The following is a 13,376-nucleotide window of genomic DNA, read 5'->3' as shown; positions in this document are numbered from 1 at the left end:
TATTTACTTTAGTTCGTTTGAAGTAGAACACAACAACACTAATCTAAAGGAGCTGGCTAGAATTCTCCCTTCAATGCTCTGTTGTTCCAAAATCAGGTTGCTGTGTGAACCAGTTTGCATTCAGGATTGCTATGTTGCTGTTCCAATTGAGCTCACAGTCTATCTAAAGTAGTTGAACTCACAGTCTATCTAAAGTATGAGAACTTGTTCTCAACTGGCTTACCTGGTTAAATAAAGGTGAAAAATAATAATAATAATAATAATGTTTACTGTAAACCGTTCATCGATCCTGAACGCTGTCCAGTTGTGGCGTGTTTGTGGCATTCTGTGTGGATTGGCATACACACACACACACACACACACACAAACACACACTCCTGAAATACCCTGTGCTGCGTGTTTATCAGTGTCTGCTGATAGGCTTGTACCTGATCAGTGTGTATTATAAGGCCAGTGGCGCTCACCTCGTGATTTAGCACCACAGGCCTGGAGAGACCTGCTGTTGCAGCAGTTGTTGTTCACACACTCACTCACTGCCTGCCTAGTAAATATTTTCTTAACTCTTATTTTCTTAAAACTGCATTGTTGGTTAAGGGCTTGTAAGTAAGCATTTCACTGTAAGGTCTACACCTGTTGTATTCGGCGCATGTGACAAATACAATTTTATTTTATTTGGTTAGTCATTCACACCCTATTCACTATATATAATGTACTACATTGTGCCAGAGTTTTATATGCATACAGTCACATAATACAGTCATTTAGCTTGACTGGATGAGCAGCTTTACACTTTTGACTCACGTTTGACACTGTTCCATTCAATTGTACCAGGCAAGTGTCAGGTTGTTGTTGGCCAATAGAAATCAGTGTTCACTGCTCCTGTTGGTAATCGCTTGACTCCCTTAGCTGCCATAACAATACTAATCACATCATTATGATTGACTGTTGGTACAGATCACTATTATTGATCAGGAATTGATTGTGTGTGTTGGCAAGATGCTGTGTTAATATTACAGTTTTTCTCAATTGCTTAAACACTGAAACCCATTGGCTGAACAAAGTTCTCAGTTGCCTGGACTCATTTAGCTAATTATGCAGTCTGTTGTCAATACCTTAAACCATTTCACATGGTAAAACACAATTTGCAGATCTCACTTAGACTTTTCAGCAAAACTCTAAACATATTCTCATTCTCAAAACACATTCTGCACTCTAATGCATATGTCATCCATACTGGTAAACACAAGTGGCAACAGTCAAATACAAATAGAGAACACATGTCATTGATTGAACAAAACCACTCAAAATTGATTTGACCTGTTTCAAATGATGCGACACAACCAATATAAGCCAGTTCAGAGAGCAGACAGGTTGTTGAAGGTGGGAAGGAGAAAGTCTGAGAATGGAAAGAAGAAACAATGTGAGAGGACGAGTGCGTATGCGAGGTGGGCGACGAGGAGGAAGAGGAGGAGGAGGGCAAGAAAGAGGAAGAGGAGGACAAAGAGGAAGAGGACAAAGAGTGGAAATATCTGATGAAATTCGAGCAACAGTCATATACCATGTTCTTGTCCATGGACTGACAATGAGGGAAGCAGGACTTAATGTGCAACCCAATTTGAGCTGATTTTCTGTGTCCACCATAGTAAGGACATTCAGAGAAGAGAACAGGTACAGTATACTACTGTATTTTTGTAATTGCAAATTTACTGTACTACACTATATGCAGCTGTTTCAATAGACATTTGTAAAGTGAATCACTGTATGTATTGTACTGCATGAATATGTTTTGTAACTGCACAACTACTTTTTGTAGAATTGCAAGGCTGTCACATACAGGTGGAAGGACAGCTATATTCACTCGGGAGCAAGAGGCCGTTATAGTTGGCATGGTCCTTCAAGATAATGCAATACGACTTCAAGGGAATCAACAGTGTGAGCATTTCCACAATTGACCGTGTCCTCCATCGTAACAGGATGCGAATGAAACAAGTATACAGAGTACCTTTAGAGCGCAACTCACCAAGGGTGAAAGAACTGCGAGCTCAGTGTGTGCAAGTAAGTGTACATTCAGAAACATTTACTGTAATCCAGATTGTCAACAGTACTAACACATACTATGTGAATGACATTACTCTTCAGTACATACAATGTATGTGAATCAGAAGTGCATACAGTAGGCCTAATTGTACTCTACAGTATAGCACTGTCTCTGTACGACTTACAAAATCCTACATACAGTATATTGTATTTCTACACAGACAATATTTGACTTGGAATCCTTGGACAGACCCCATGAGTTCATCTTTGTCGATGAAGCAGGCTTCAATCTAACAAAGAGGAGAAGGAGAGGCCGAAACATGATTGGACAGAAGGCCATTGTTGAAGTCCCTGGTCAATGAGGTGGCAATGTCACAATCTGTGCTGCTATCAGCAACCATGGTGTTCTACATCACCATGTTACACTCGGGCCATATAACACCCAACACCTTCTAAGATGTATTGCCAATCTAAGATATATTTTATTTGAGCAGCAGGTTCAAGAGCAGCAGGGTCAAGAGCTAAATGAGAATCCCATTCCCACCTATGTGATAGTGTGGGACAATGTCAGTTTCCACCGAGCTGCTCAGGTAAGGGAATGGTTTAACATCAATGGGCAGTTTATGAACTTGTACCTCCCTCCATACTCGCCTTTCCTGAATCCGATTGAGGAGATGGAAAGTATATGATAGACAACCCTACACTAGAGTAAGTCTGCTGCAAGCCATGGATTTAGCCTGTGGTGATATAGGTGAGGAATCATGTCAGGGTTGGATACGGCACACTAGAGGCTTCTTTCCCCATTGCCTCAGGAGGGACAATATTGCTTGTGATGTCGACAAAGTGCTCTGGCCTGACCCAGCCCAAAGACAAGAAGAAGCACATTGATCACATGTTTACTCCTTTGATTTTTGTCCCTTTTAGTATTGTATACTGTAGTACAGTGCATTGTAGGCTGTATACTGTACAATGGACAAATTGTATGGCCCTGAACATTGTGCTTTCCATTTGTTAACAGTACTGACTGCTCAATAGATTTTGACTGGTTGCAGGTTCATATCAGCAAAGAACAAGAATTACAGTATCACAGAGACAAAGGACAAGTTTGTGAGATGCAGGGTACAGTACTGTAAACATAGGTGTACAAGGAGGAGGAAGAACAAAAAACAAAATTGCAAAGAGCAAAGCAGAGTAGTAATTTCTGATCAATTTTGAGCTACTATGATAGAACATGTTTTCGTTCATCAAAAGAAAATTCTCCCTGAGAACTGTATGTTTTGAACAATGTGTTTTCAATTTTTCGGTGTATTGTTTACTGACTGCTTAAGAGTGTATATCATTTTGATCACTTTGTTTATGATTTGAGAGCAGTGTTTGATTTTGAACACAGGTAAAACTGTTTTGAGGCGAATGTTTCATTTTGCGAGAGGAGTCAGAGGTTTTGTAAATAGTGCTTGAAGATGAGGTTTTGTGTTTAATGTTTTCAGAAAATGGAGCAAGGTTTCAGAAATTGTGTTTTAGCAATTGAGAAAAACTGTAAACAGAGGTTGTCTCTCTGTACTGGTCTGGCGCTTAGAGTGTTGGGCCAGTAACCAAAAGGTTGCTGGTTTGAATACCAAAGCTGACAAGGTGCCCTTGAGCAAGCTACTTAACCCTAATTTGCTCCAGGGTGGGTGTACTACTATGGCTGACCCTGTAAATCAACACATTTCACTGCACCTATCTGGTGTATGTGACTATAAAACATATTTATTTAGATTGCAGATATCTGACAACTAGGTGCTGACAAATTCCTCACCTGTCTGCTGACTGGGTTAAAGTTGCTGACCCCCATTGATTTAAGTGTGTGTGTGAGTGAGAGTGAGAGAGAGAGAGAGAGAGAGAGAGAGAGAAGAGAGAGAGAGAGAGAGAGAGAGAGAGAGAGAGAGAGAGAGAGAGAGAGAGAGAGAGAGAGAGAGAGAGAGAGAGAGAGAGAGAGAGAGAGAGAGAGAGAGAGAGAGAGAGAGAGAGAGAGAGAGAGAGAGAGAGAGAGAGAGAGAGAGAGAGAGAGAGAGAGAGAGAGAGAGAGAGAGAGAGAGAGAGAGAGAGAGAGAGAGAACGAAAACGAGAGAGGTTATCTCAACCCAGCTACCACAAAAATACTTCCACCCTGCTACCATACAGCAGGTAAACGCAAGTATTTCCTGTGACTGTGCTTCAAAACCAAACGTCTACCTGGCCCACCACTCCACCCTGGACTTGAACAGCCTTTATGACCAGGTCCACCTATACTTTTATTTTTATTTTATTTCACCTTTATTTAACCAGGTAAGCCAGTTGAGAACAGGTTCTCATTTACAACTGCGACCTGGCCAAGATAAAGCAAAGCAGTGCAATAAAAACAACACAGAGTTACATATGGGGTAAAAACATAAAGTCAAAAATACAACAGAAAATATATATACAGTGTGTGCAAATGTAGCAAATTATGGAGGTAAGGCAATAAATAGGCTATAGTGCAAAATAATTACAATAGTATTAACACTGGAATGCTAGATGTGCAAGAGATTATGTGCAAATAGAGATACTGGGGTGCAAAAAGAGCAAAATAAATAACAATATAGGGATGAGGTAGTTGGATGGGCTAATTTCAGATGGGCTGTGTACAGGTGCAGTGATCGGTAAGGTGCTCTGACAACTGATGCTTAAAGTTATTGAGGGAGATAAGAGTCTCCAGCTTCAGAGATTTTTGCAATTCGTTCCAGTCATTGGCAGCAGAGAACTGGAAGGAATGGCGGCCAAAGGAGGTGTTGGCTTTGGGAATGACCAGTGAGATATACCTGCTGGAGCGCAGACTACGGGTGGGTGCTGCTATGGTGACCAATGAGCTAAGATAAGGCGGGGATTTGCCTAGCAGTGATTTATAGATGGCCTGGAGCCAGTGGGTTTGACGACGAACATGTAGTGAGGACCAGCCAACAAGAGCGTACAGGTCACAGTGGTGGGTAGTGTATGGGGCTTTGGAGACAAAACGGATGGCACTGTGATAGACTACATCCAATTTGCTGAGTAGAGTGTTGGAGGCTATTTTGTAAATGACATCGCCGAAGTCAAGGATCGGTAGGATAGTCAGTTTTACGAGGGCATGTTTGGCAGCATGAGTGAAGGGGGCTTTGTTGCGAAATAGGAAGCCGATTCTAGATTTAACTTTGGATTGGAGATTCTTTATGTGAGTCTGGAAGTTGAGTTTACAGTCTAACCAGACACCTAGGTATTTGTAGTTGTCCACATACTCTAGGTCAGACCCGTCGAGAGTGGTGATTCTAGTCGGGTGGGCGGGTGCCAGCAGCGTTCGATTGAAAAGCATGCATTTAGTTTTACTAGTGTTTAAGAGCAGTTGGAGGCTACTGAAGGATTGTTGTATGGCATTGAAGCTCGTTTGGAGGTTTGTTAACACAGTGTCCAATGAAGGGCCAGATGTATACAAAATGGTGTCGTCTGCGTAGAGGTGGATCTGAGAGTCACCAGCAGCAAGAGCGACATCATTGATATACACGGAGAAAAGTGTCGGCCCAAGAATTGAACCCTGTGGCACCCCCATAGAGACTGCCATAGGTCCAGACAACAGGCCCTCCGATTTGACACACTGAACTCTATCTGAGAAGTAGTTGGTGAACCAGGCGAGGCAGTCATTTGAGAAACCAAGGCTATTTAGTCTGCCAATAAGAATGCGGTGGTTGACAGAGTCGAAAGCCTTGGCCAGGTCGATGAAGACGGCTGCACAGTACTGTCTATTATCGATCGCGGTTATAATATCGTTTAGGACCTTGAGCGTGGCTGAAGTGCACCCATGACCAGCTCGGAAACCGGATTGCATAGCGGAGAAGGTACGGTGGTATTCGAAATGGTCGGTGATCTGTTTGTTAACTTGGCTTTCAAATACTTTCGAAAGGCAGGGCAGGATGGATATAGGTCTGTAGCAGTTTGGATCTAGAGTGTCACCCCCTTTGAAGAGGGGGATGACCGCGGCAGCTTTCCAATCTCTGGGGATCTCAGACGTTATGAAAGAGAGGTTGAACAGACTAGTAATAGGGGTTGCGACAACTTCGGCGGCTAGTTTTAGAAAGAAAGGGTCCAGATTGTCTAGCCCAGCTGATTTGTAGGGGTCCAGATTTTGCAGCGCTTTCAAAACATCAGCTGTCTGAATTTGTGTGAAGGAGAAGCGGGGGGGCATGGGCAAGTTGCAGCAGAGGGTGCAGAGTTGGTGGCCGGGGTAGTGGTAGCCAGATGGAAAGCATGGCCAGCTGTAGCAAAATGCTTGTTGAAATTCTCGATTATTGTAGATTTATCGGTGGTGATAGTGTTTCCTAGCCTCAGTGCAGTGGGCAGCTGGGAGGAAGTGCTCTTATTCTCCATGGACTTTACAGTGTCCCAAAACTTTTTGGAGTTAGTGCTACAGGATGCAAATTTCTGTTTGAAAAAGTTAGCCTTTGCTTTCCTGACTGCTTGTGTATATTGGTTCCTAACTTCCCTGAAAAGTTGCATATCGCGGGGGCTATTTGATGCTAATGCTGTACGCCACAGGATGTTTTTGTGCTGGTCAAGGGCAGTCAAGTCTGAGGAGAACCAGGGGCTATATCGGTTCTTAGTTCTGTATTTTTGAATGGGGCATGTTTATTTAAGATTGAGAGGAAATTACTTTTAAGGAACAACCAGGCATCCTCTACTGACGGAATGAGATCTATATCCATCCAGGATACCTGGGCCAGGTCAATTAGGAAGGCCTGCTCGCTAAAGTGTTTTAGGGAGCGTTTGACAGTGATGAGGGTGGTCGTTTGACCGCGGACCCGTTACGGACGCAGGCAATAAGGCAGTGATCGCTGAGATCCTGGTTGAAGACAGCTGAGGTGTATTTAGAGGGTATGTTAGTCAGGATGATATCTATGAGGGTACCCATGTTTACGGATTTAGGGATGTACCTGGTAGGTTCGTTGATAATTTGCGTGAGGTTGAGGGCATCTAGCTTGGATTGTAGGATGGCTGGGGTATTAAGCATATCCCAATTTAGGTCACCAAGCAGTACAAACTCTGAGGATAAATGGGGGGCAATCAATTCACATATGGTGTCCAGGGCACAGCTGGGGGCTGAGGGGGTCTGTAGCAAGCGGCAACAGTGAGAGACTTATTTCTGGAAAGGTGGATTTTTAGAAGTAGAAGCTCAAACTGTTTGGGCACAGACCTGGATAGTATGATAGAGCTCTGCAGGCTATCTCTACAGTAGATTGCAACTCCACCCCCTTTGGCAGTTCTATCTAGACGGAAAATGTTATAGTTGGGGATGGAAATTTCATAATTTTTGGTGGCCTTCCTGAGCCAGGATTCAGACACTGCTAGAACATCAGGGTTGGCAGAGTGTGCTAACGCAGTGAATAACTCAAACTTAGGAAGTAGACTTCTGATATTTATGTGCAAGAAACCAAGACTTTTGCGATTACAGAAGTCAGCAAATGATAGCGCCTGGGGAGTAGGAGTGATACTGAGGGCTGCAGGGCCTGGGTTAGCCTCTACATCACCAGAGGAACAGAGGAGGACTAGAATAAGGATACGGCTAAAGGCTTTAAGAACTGGTCTTCTAGTGCGTTGGGTACATAGAATAAAGGGGGGCAGATTTCCGGGTGTTATAGAAAAGATTCAGGGCATTATGTACAGACAAGGATATGGAAGGATATGAGTAAAGTGGAGGTAAACCTAAGCGTTGGGTAACAATGAAAGAGATAGCATCGCTGGAGGCATCAATTGAGTCGGTCTCCGCGTGTATAGGGGGTGGGACAAAGGAGCTATCTAAGGCAGGTTTAGCTGGGCTGGGGGGTCTACACTGAGATAGTACAATTAGAAATAACCGAAACAACAATAAGCTAACCATGTTTGGGCTGAGGCTAAACATAAACAGGATGTAGTACCGTAAAAAGGAACAGTCCAGCAGACATCAGCTGTATAGCTGAGTTATCATAAGGTCCGGTGGTAAAGCACTAGCGAGTAAGAGGCCACGGCTAGCGTGTGCTAGCGGGCCGGGGCTAGCAGATGGAATCTTCGTGGTTAACGTCGTAACCACATCAGACGATTTCGTCGGCAGACCAGTCGTGTAGGATCGGCGGAGCTCCGTGTCAACACTAGGTGGTCCCGTCCGGTTGACAGAGAGGTAGATAGCCGGGAGATGGGCCTAGCTCAGGATGATTAGCCAGACCACAGCGTCCATTTTGTTGCAGCTAGCTGGTAGCGATGAATCCGGAGTTAAAGGTCCAGTGATTCAGTGATTCCGGCGGAAAAACTGATATACAAGGCAGCAGTGCCCACCTTCGCCCGGACCCTAAAGGATATCGCCCTCAACCGCAGACCCAACACCTCACACAGGAGCAACAGATCAACAGACACCCCGCCCAGACCAGCGAGACACTCTCCCAGACCTTTAGGTTACAGAGAGCTGGTAGTCCCATCCACCAAACTACAAGGTGTCACGACTTACGCCGAGGCTGCCTCCCCTCCTTGTTCGGGCGGGCTTCGGCGTTCGTTGTCACCGGCTTACTAGCCACTGCCGCTCCATATATCATAATTCCATTTGTCTTGTCTTTGTCCATGTATAAGTGTTCCCTCTGCCCCCCTTGTCCTTGTGGGTGATTGTTGTTTCGTGAGAGTAGTGTAGCTCGGCGGAGCTACTCGTACATTGTTATTGCCAGGGTAGATATTTCCCCTGTGCCTGTTATTGTTGGAGCTACCGTTACCTTGTATTGCCAGGGTAGATATTTCCCCTGTGCCTGTTATTGTTGGAGCTACCGTTACCTTGTATTGCCAGGGTAGATATTTCCCCCTGTGCCTGTTATTGTTGGAGCTACCGTTACCTTGTATTGCCAGGGTAGATATTTCCCCTGTGCCTGTTATTGTTGGAGCTACCGTTACCTTGTATTGCCAGGGTAGATATTTCCCCTGTGCCTGTTATTGTTGGAGCTACCGTTACCTTGTATTGCCAGGGTAGATATTTCCCCTGTGCCTGTTATTGTTGGAGCTACCGTTACCTTGTATTGCCAGGGTAGATATTTCCCCTGTGCCTGTTATTGTTGGAGCTACCGTTACCTTGTATTGCCAGGGTAGATTTTCCCCTGTGCCTGTTATTGTTGGAGCTACCGTTACCTTGTATTGCCAGGGTAGATATTTCCCCTGTGCCTGTTATTGTTGGAGCTACCGTTACCTTGTATTGCCAGGGTAGATATTTCCCCTGTGCCTGTTATTGTTGGAGCTACCGTTACCTTGTATTGCCAGGGTAGATTTTCCCCTGTGCCTGTTATTGTTGGAGCTACCGTTACCTTGTATTGCCAGGGTAGATATTTCCCCTGTGCCTGTTATTGTTGGAGCTACCGTTACCTTGTATTGCCAGGGTAGATATTTCCCCTGTGCCTGTTATTGTTGGAGCTACCGTTACCTTGTATTGCCAGGGTAGATATTTCCCCTGTGCCTGTTATTGTTGGAGCTACCGTTACCTTGTATTGCCAGGGTAGATTTTCCCCTGTGCCTGTTATTGTTGGAGCTACCGTTACCTTGTATTGCCAGGGTAGATATTTCCCCTGTGCCTGTAATTGTTGGAGCTACCGTTACCTTGTATTGCCAGGGTAGATATTTCCCCTGTGCCTGTTATTGTTGGAGCTACCGTTACCTTGTATTGCCAGGGTAGATATTTCCCCTGTGCCTGTTATTGTTGGAGCTACCATTACCTTGTATTGCCAGGGTAGACTTTCCCCTATGCCTGTTTTGTTTGTTTCTATCCAGCACTATTTGTGTAGGACGGAATAAACTCTGCACTCGGTGATTACCCTCCTGCGCCTGACTTCTATTACACTCATCACAAGCAGACCTAACTCACCCTATTAAATTAATCAAAACAGGAACATTTTACATCTGGCTAGAAATTAATAAGGAAATGATCTCAACAGAGAAAAATGTCCTCCTGTGTGCTACCTATATCCCCCCACTAGAATCCCCATACTTTAATGAAGACAGCTTCTCCATCCTGGAGGGGGAAATCAATCATTTCCAGACCCAGGGACATGTACTAGTCTGTGGTGACCTAAATGCCAGAACTGGACAAGAACCTGACACCTTCAGCACACAGGGGGACAAACACCTACCTGGAGGTGACAGAATTCCCTCCCCCATATGCCCCCCTAGGCACAACTACGACAACACAACCAACAAAAACAGGTCGCAACTCCTGCAGCTCTGTCGCATGCTGGGTATGTACATAGTCAATGGTAGGCTTAGAGGGGACTCCTATGGTAGGTACACCTATAGCTCATCTCTTGGCAGTAGTACTGTAGACTACTTTATAACTGACCTCAACCCAGAGTCTCTCAGAGCGTTCACAGTCAGCCCACTGACACCCCTATCAGACCACAGCAAAATCACAGTCTACTTGAACAGAGCAATACTCAATCATGAGGCATCAAAGCCAAAGGAACTGAATAATATTAAGAAATGCTATAGATGGAAGGAAAGTAGTGTCGAAACCTACCAAAAAACTATTAGGCAACAACAAATTCAATCCCTTTTAGACAACTTCCTGGACAAAACATTCCACTGTAATAGTAAAGGTGTAAACTTGGCAGTAGAAAACCTAAACAGTATATTTGACTTCTCAGCTTCCCTATCAAATCTAAAAAAATATTTAACAGAAAACTGAAGAAAAGTAACAACAATGACAAATGTTTTGATGAAGAATGCAAAAACCTAAGAAAGAAATTGAGAAACCTATCCACCCAAAAACATAGAGACCCAAAAAACCTGAGCCCACTATGGTGAATCACTAAAACAATACAGAAATACACTACGGAAAAAGAAGGAACAGCATGTCAGAAATCAGCTCAATGTAATTGAAGAATAGACTCTAACCACTTCTGGGAAAATTGGAAAAAACTAAACAAACAACAACACGAAGAGCTATATATCCAAAACGGAGATGTATGGGTAAACCACTTCTCCAATCTTTTTGGCCCTATAACAAAGAACAAACATCAAAAAAATATACATGATCAAATGCAAATCTTAGAATCAACTATTAAAGACTACCAGAACCCACTGGATTCTCCAATTACATTGAATGAACTACAGGACAAAATACAAACCCTCCAACCCAAAAAGGCCAGTGGGGTTGATGGTAGGATAAAATGAAAGGATAAAATATACAGACCAAAAATTCCAATTGGCTATACTTAAACTCTTTAACATCATCCTTAGCTCTGGCATCTTCCCCAATATTTGGAACCAAGGACTGATCACCCCAATCCACAAAAGTGGAGACAAATTTGACCCCAATAACTACCGTGGGATATGCGTCAACAGCAACCTTGGGAAAATCCTCTGCATTATCATTAACAGCAGACTAGTTCATTTCCTCAGTGAAAACAATGTACTGAGGTAATGTCAAATTGGCATTTACCAAATTACCGTGCGACAGACCACGTATTCACCCTGCACACCCTAATTGACAAACAAACCAAAACAAAGGCAAATTCTTCTAATGCTTTGTTGATTTCAAAAAAGCTTTTGACTCAATTTTGGCATGAGGGTCTGCTATACAAATTGATGGAAAGGGGGGTTGGGGGAAAAACATATGACATTATAAAATCCATGTACACAAACAACAAGTATGCGGTCAAAATTGGCAAAAAACACACATTTCTTTCCACAGGGCCGTGGGGTGAGACAGGGATGCAGTTTAAGCCCCACCCTCTTTAACATATATATCAACGAATTGGCGAGGGCACTAGAACAGTCTGCAGCACCTAGATCTTCTGCACAGATTCTGTCAGACCTGGGCCCTGACAGTAAATCTCAGTTAGACAAAAATGATGGTGTTCCAAAAAAGGTCCACTTGCCAGGACCACAAATACAAATTCCATCTAGACACCGTTGCCCTAGAGCACGCAAGAAACTATACATACCTCGGCCTAAACATCAGCGCCACAGGTAACTTCCACAAAGCTGTGAATGATCTGAGAGACAAGGCAAGAAGGGCCTTCTATGCCATCAAAAGGAACATAACATTTGACATACAAATTAGGATCTGGCTAAAAATACTTGAATCAGTTATAGAACCCATTGCCCTTTATGGTTGTGAGGTCTGGGGTCCGCTCACCAACCAAGAATTCACAAAATGGGACAAACACCAAATTGAGACTGCATGCAGAATTCTGCAAAAATATCCTCTGTGTACAACGAAAAACACAAAATAATGCATGCAGAGCAGAATTAGGCCAATACAAAACAAACCCAATTTTGATAAACTCCCTTATCTACTGGGTGAAATACCACAGTGTGCCATCACAACAGCAAGATTTGTGACCTGTTGCCACAAGAAAAGGGCAACCAGTGAAGAACAAACACCATTGTAAATACAACCCATATTTATGTTTATTTATTTTCCCATTTGTACTTTAACTATTTGCACATTGTTACAACACTGTATATATATACAGAATATGACATTTGAAATGTCTTTATTCTTTTGGAACTTCTGAGTGTAATCTTTACTGTTAATATTTATTGTTTATTTCACATTTGTTTACTATCTACCTCACTTGCTTTGGCAATGTTAACATACGTTTCCCATGCCAATGAAGCCCTTATTGAATTGAGAGAGAGAGAGAGTATATTACTATGGTAATCACGGTGTAATTATGCGCTACAGTTATGTATATTAATGGACCCGAACTCAAAGGGGAGAAAGAGAGAGAGCGGCATTGTGTGTAATCACTATGTAATCAGTGCTGCACTACTGTAGAGTTGGTGTATATCCCTGGTCTTGGACTGTGTCCTGACTCCTGATCACTAGATTAGTAGGCTTTGTGGTGTAAGTGGTGACAATATATCAGCTGCCCTTCTCTTCACCAGAGGTATAATGCCTTATGCACCAATGAAGAACCAATGAGATAGCAGGTAGATACAATACAGTCAATTAACTGTGTGTGTGTGTGTGTGTGTGTCTGTTTGTGTGTTTGTGTATGTGTGTGTGTGTGTGTGAATGCATGTGGGTGATGCTGAGTGTGTTAGGTTGTGTGTTTGAAGCTGTATTTTTAAATGTCTGTCTCTCCTCACTCCCCAGGGTATGGGTACCACTGGCGGGTTAACTCAGATAGAGCCCTGGCCAGCTCAGGGATGTACCAGCTGGACATAGTACTAAAGGCAGGACACAGCCTGACCATACGAGACAGAGGAGGTAGTCATTATATGTCTCTCCTGTCTTTTAGGGGGGGTTGGAGGTGGTGAATTGTGCTGGAACAATGTGTGAGTAATGATTATTTTTCTTGTTTTAC

This window comes from Coregonus clupeaformis, chromosome 15 (assembly GCF_020615455.1).
Source record: "Coregonus clupeaformis isolate EN_2021a chromosome 15, ASM2061545v1, whole genome shotgun sequence".
Classification (NCBI taxonomy): Eukaryota; Metazoa; Chordata; class Actinopteri; order Salmoniformes; family Salmonidae; genus Coregonus; species Coregonus clupeaformis.
This window is presented reverse-complemented; position numbering follows the sequence as displayed.